Genomic DNA, 6,671 nt, shown 5'->3' with positions numbered 1-6,671 from the left:
AACTGAAGTTGACGGCCATTGCAGATGTGCTTTTTCGGTGCTTCTTGCATTCTTTATAACACAGAAACCGTTGACATTGAGTGAATTACATTCTGATATCTGGTAATATATGAGCTGCCTTTTGATAGCAATAAAAAGTGAAACATTTGATATTCCGTTGATCCCCGGGTAATACCTTCGTAACATCATGGTTAACAGGCGTATTAAAGCTTCTTTCTAAAGAATAACAGTAAGGCATACAACCTATCCCTGAAAATGAGGTAAAATTCATGTCTAGTCACGGATTTGTTTACATCTAAAAATGCACATTAGCCTTTCATTGAGGTACATTTAGCAGTAAATGTTGTCCGACATTCACAATAACGCATTGAAAATGAAATTCACTTCCCATTGGAGTGCACGCATAATGAGTCGAAGCCATGATAAAGCCAAATGAAATATATAAACTTACAGTCAAAATTTGTGATAGATGAGCCCGACTCTTAAGAAATACCTGTCATATATGACTTTTCACGATTATCTGCATGCGCGACCAAAGAAATAAAGAAAGTATCGGACAGCGGCGGTTCTAAGTGAGTGGTTTTCTATTGCACTGGCACAAGGCATATAATAATGTTGTTGTCTTGGATGATAAATGTGATTTGGACAAAGCCCGTTGACTTATTATTGCCTTAACACAATGCGGACACCTTATGATCTATGATTGTGCTCCTGTGGGGACTTTCACCAACTTTGCTAATTCTTAATGTCAAAGGCAAATTTTTATTTGAGAATTCAAAGTGCGTCCATGCATTTACGGATACTCTATTCCATAGAATCTTGTCTACCGCGATGACCAAAGGAAATTTTACTGCAAGTTAAATGTGCTTGGCAAACGAACAATCAAAGAGCAACATCCAATTGGTAGTTTTGTGGTGCAACAAGATAGAACTCACAGAAGGACTGAGTTCAAACACTTTTTTTGTCGTCGATACTACCAGAGTCTGATACCTAGTTCATAGACCCGACTTTAACGGAATCTGTTCGAGGTCCGTACCTCGAAGGAAAAAACACATGACCGGTTGACTTCGCAACAAATATCATCACATCTCTCAACAATGACCAACATCAAAATTAATACGTTAGCTTGCTTTAGTGATATGTCATGATCCTCTCTTAGACTACCAAGATTTCCCGAAGGGACTGACTTTATTGCCAGAATCCTGTTAGTAATTAGGACTGTGGAAGTAAACATTTCCCCGGTGCCGTCCTCATCGAATAGCAATTACCGCACTTAAAGCCCAAAAGTTGTTAAAACGACAAACCATTGTCCCATTAGGGGAGGAACGCTTTATGATAGAGACACCTCGAGCGTCGTAGTATATTCAAAGCTCTAATTAATGAGATTGAAATGGACTGCTTCCAATATCTAATAGACGACACTTGATTCTTTTTCGATGAGTTTGCCAATACCTACACGAAGTGTGAAAATAGTAACCAGTGTGAGGAAAAGTATTTTTGAGAACTATGTGTAGAAGACGCTGCTAGTTGAGATGGTTGATGGTGGTTAAGATGCTTACTAGAAGTCTTCTTAAAAACAGTTGATTCGCGCCGATCACTTTCGGTAAAATCTCAAAACTCATGGAAATATTCTTCGAAATCATAAACTGGCCTGAGGGGACACCATAGCATGGCATCACGCTTGACAGTATAATAAGGATTTGTGTGTGTGTTTTGACAATGACGAGTCCTCTTCAATGGCGGTAAGATTACTCAAAAGGCGGCCGAAACTCGTATTATTCGGTAGATAAACGGGGTGGCACTTGACTGTAACTAAAAGACCGACTGTAAACTTCGCCCTGAGCCACTTTAGCACAATTTAATAACTCTTATGTCGGGTGTATTTCATGTTCCATTGTAGTTTAATGAAGTAAACACAAATTTAAATTAAAACGATCCGGGGATTGTGATGGGAAAATTATAGTTGATAATGGGACAGAATGAGTTTTAGTTCAACATACAGAGATGGCAGACTTCCACGTCTGTCTGCCGACAGGACAGGCAACTGTTTTATACCAAGACTCATGATGATAATAATGATAGTAATTGCTGAGAACAGTTTTTTTTATAAAGCTGGTGCATTACGACCATCATTCGCTTCTCATCGATCTTCATGTCACGACAAAGGCCAACTGAATAACTAGTAAAAAAGTAAAGTTGCATGTTCCAGCATATACTCGTAGTCTCATACGACGGCGCAAACTTCACATCGGCCACCTTTTCCTTCTTAGGACCGATCACGAAATCAAAAGATTTTGGATATTTATGAGTTTGAGATGCACAGGTCCCAGACTGTGACAAGGCACAAGCAAAAGAGTTGAACGCCCAGTCTTCTATAGACTAATACAGCTGGAATACCAAATGAAATTATGGTTCTTTTTCCTTCTGAAAAGCGTTTTCTGATGTCATTGACTTGATTTCGGCATTGTCAATAATGGACTAGCCACCGTCCTACCTTTTATTGAGGCGGCGAACTTGAGCCATTTTGAAGACGTTTCGATAATGATATCATCAATCAATGATTCATTAAAGTATATTTGATCAATATCATTGACATTATCGGGCCTTAAATGTCATCAAAGTTTGATTAATTGGAAGTAAGGTGCTTTAAAGGGTACAAAAAGATGGACGAACGAAGTCAATTACATTCAATTTTGATGATTTACAACACATTTATATGAAGTGTTAGAAAGTTATTGATAGTCACGTCTCAGGGATTTATGATACATTGGTGACAGTGCATGTGATCGTATAATCTGGAGATCTCAATATTTTACTTAACACGGTCACTTATGGGGAAAAGTGCCATTAATATGGCTCATTATTGTATCCATATCGGATCCGACATGAAAGGAATGTTTCTGTCCTACAGACATTATTATATCCCATTAACAAATAAGATGTCGGTATAAATCCTTAAAATCGTTTGTTAGATGTCAGCGACCAGACTTATGATACATACAAGTCATCAGTCTGATCATTGACCTCCTAGATATGACTTTTTACGGTATACATAACACCAAGAGTTATTGGTGAGATATCTATGTCTATCTATCTGGATGTTGCTGTCTGTTGGTTCTGCGCCAGCTCAACAAATGATTGATGTGTCTGCCTAACTTAGTTGAGAAAGTGAAAACGTCCCTTTTAAAAAAAGGTGGCCTGGAAATCACTGCGGATTAAGACATGATCTAACTGCGTTATAACACGCAGAATGATGATTTACAAGTACTGATAAAGTAGTGCACTTGCCTCTAACCGCCCATACAATCATTTACCGTTTATTAGCTTGTTCTTGCTCCAAATGAATCCGGTCATTCGGGTACAATATCTCATCGCCAAGGAGCTCCAGAGGTAATTATGTCTCTGTCAGAGATAATTGCCAACAAACCCAGCTAACAGTCATTTTATTTAACCTCGGACAACTTGAGCATCATTACTTTACTATAACTGTAACAGAGTCATAATGGATCCTGAAATTTCTGTGATTTTCACATCCGTGGTGTCACAGGGTCGTAATTTGGAGAAATTTATCAATCTTTTCCGCTGACACTTCGCGTTTTCGCGCTGATATAAACCGCGCCCACGGCACTCGGTGATTAGTTCTCGGAGCGAGAATAGGCGATAATTTAACCTCTAATAGCGTAGATTACAAACTCGCTGTAAGAATGATGTGAAACCTGTGTCTAGGGAGGAATTAGTGGTTGGAAGAAATAGCTTCTGCGGACAGAACGATTAGAAGAATCCACAGTCGTCATTTAGCGATAATGACTTGCTTCTTGGACGCCAGGCCTCAGGGACTTCTGGCTGATGTTCACGGCCGAACCGGCCCGTGGAAAAAAATCATCACCGATTTGAGCAAAGATAAGATGGTTATCTTACATTGACACTCATCTTTCTCAATAAGCCACTAGGTACCTTCTCTGAATATAGTTACTCTGAATAGTCGTATTGGCGAACTGTTGCCAGTTTTCGATGCCTTTTAATGCACAGTATACAAGTATACTGTGCATTAAAAGCCAAGCTGTTCAGAGAAGAGGCAAGTTTGCCTCTTCTCTGAACAGCTTGGCAAATGTCCATCCCACACCGACAAACTACATGTACTTGGTCCAACCACAATTCCCTCAAACGATTTACAAAACCCTTGATAAAATCAGCTTTAATTATAGTATCATTCGTCCCAATATAACCAAAATTTACCCAATTATTGCCAGTGACAGTGGGATGCGACATGTTTACATAACCACATTTAGAAGATAAGGAATCCACTTCCTTGTCATTTAGATAACCAGGGCCAATTCACTGTCAGTTTGGACATGACTGACGCCAGACCCACCCGGAAGACATCAGCCCAACACTGCCCAACCATCCCTGTCCAGTTTGGAAAGATTTGGGATGAAACTGAAAATTACAGTGATTTCGGTTATGATAAGATCGGTGCAAGTTGATGATACTGGGGGTGACAATTCAATTCAGTTTGGTTACGGGCGTTAATGGGAAAGTTAAGTCGTCTTCTCGCTCAGGGCGCACAGGTTAGCTGGGCATGCGTTTTGACGGGGTAATGGTTCGGGTTCTTTTACGGTTCCCGCTGACAGCTGCCTAATCTGTGGGTGCAATCACTCCTTCAGAGTTACTGGTAAACTAGACCAGCAAACCAAAGAAACAAATTGCTTCTTTAAATAGTTGGGAGCAAACAAGTTATTGAGATGAATAGTTGGGTTGATCGGTTTGGGTGACCTCTCGTATTGGACAATCATGATAATTCTACGATTGCATTACTTTCTCTCCCGAGGCTGTACTGATGAAAGGTCGGACTTTTTGCATTTTGAATGACTAAAAAACTTATATCAGCCTGACAGCTAGTTGTGAGGCAGGCGTTTTGGTTATCTTGATGCCATATCCAGGACAACATCTTGCTGACCAGCAGCAACTTTCACGTCATTACTTTGACTTTGGTTTTAGGTCAGGTTGGTCACGAGCCATCACTTCAAAGACACTAAGCCAGCCTCGCAGTTGAAGGACTCCTCGCTGCCATGTCTGAGGCGGCTGTTCGCATATTTCGGAAGAGCAAGTCCATCTTTCACTAGCTGGCCATCCAAGCGTGTTCCAAACCACAACATCGCCCAGCACTACAAAGGCTCAGCGAAATTGAAATGCAACTAACAACCCGCGATAAGAAAATATGAAAAAACACTATCTTTTGTCAAAACAGAGAAGAAACATCCCGACATGAAAACGTGGTTATTCTTCGGACTGCTGGACGCATGGAATGGGTTCGGGCCCATCTGTCCTCCGAGTGGAGCCCGAGGCCCATACCGCGCCCAGCGATTTCGATCCCACACATACCATATAATTACACTGTTAAAACTGACATTAGTGGCAATCAAGTGTTCATTGACTATGTTTTCTTTAAGAGACATCAGATGATTAAACTTCATTTTGTATTGTTGTGAGGAGACGCGGTTCCTATATCGGAGGCCGGACCTGGTGATTACTCTTGTGACGGGCAGTTGCAGCCCCGATGCGTCACTGAGTGCACGGCGCGGCGAAAGTGGCCGTTTTCTGCGATGCATTACTGAAATTACAGGTGTCTGAAGTGGGCAAAGAAGCAAACTTGGTCTGACTGTCAGTCAAAGTGTAGGACAAAGGATCTTACGTAAACCACATCTACCACGGGACAAATGGGTAGAACTATTGCATTTGCTTTTAAGACAGCTTCTCAAAGGGTGTAGAGGAGGGAGGACTGTTTATGTTCAAAGGTTAACAGTTCCGCTCTTCAAAGACTTGTATACATGTATATTGAATTGTCTAGCTGGCTCCTCAGTTTCAAAGTACAGGGTGCTAAAATAAATGCCTCATTATATAAACTCGAGCTGTACAATGGGGATTTTTTAGACATCCTCCATATCGAAGGACAACAGCTACAGTCGTGGACGCAGGAGTTTTCGGTGCACCTATTAATTTGAGCTTTCAAACTGCTGTCATGTGGCCATGTTTAAAAAAACTCCAGCGAGCCAACAATATAACTTATGACCCAAGTGACTTTAGTTCTCACGACCAGTGCCGTTCTTTTCCAAGTTGTAAAAAAACCCCCAAGTCCACAATCAGATGAAATAAAAATAGGCGATGATGGATTTGTCAGTTCGAGTTAGTTGTGGTTTTGCGGTGATCCTATCGCCGTCTTCCTGACTTTATCAATGAGTGTATCATCGGTTCCATTTTGTCACCACAATACTAAAATAAACCCTCATCATGTTTTACATGAGATTTCCGAAATACATTATTATACTTGCCGCTCTTAAAGATCTCATATAGTGATAATAGTGAATTCATTCGTTCCCAGATTCCGTGCTTCACAATTTGATGAAAATCATTTATCGGTGTGATTTTTTTAACGTGACACCTGTTTTCACGCAACACGTGCGACAATCATGAAGGCATCTGGTGAATTTCTCGTTTCGCGCTTACAATGCCTCTCTCGCGATATCAATCGAGACTTGCCGAATCGTAATGGCGCCAACCAGCATAAGGGCTGAGATCAGTATTAACTGTTCAGTGGTACCGTGGGACAAATATGACGACATTTCAAAAAAGCCCTGTCATGCCTAAATACTGTCTGGACTGTTCGTTTTTTG

Source organism: Lineus longissimus, chromosome 6, assembly GCF_910592395.1.
Source record: "Lineus longissimus chromosome 6, tnLinLong1.2, whole genome shotgun sequence".
NCBI classification, from domain to species: Eukaryota; Metazoa; Nemertea; class Pilidiophora; order Heteronemertea; family Lineidae; genus Lineus; species Lineus longissimus.
The sequence above is the reverse complement of the archived record's forward strand: the minus strand, read 5'-3'. Positions refer to the sequence as shown.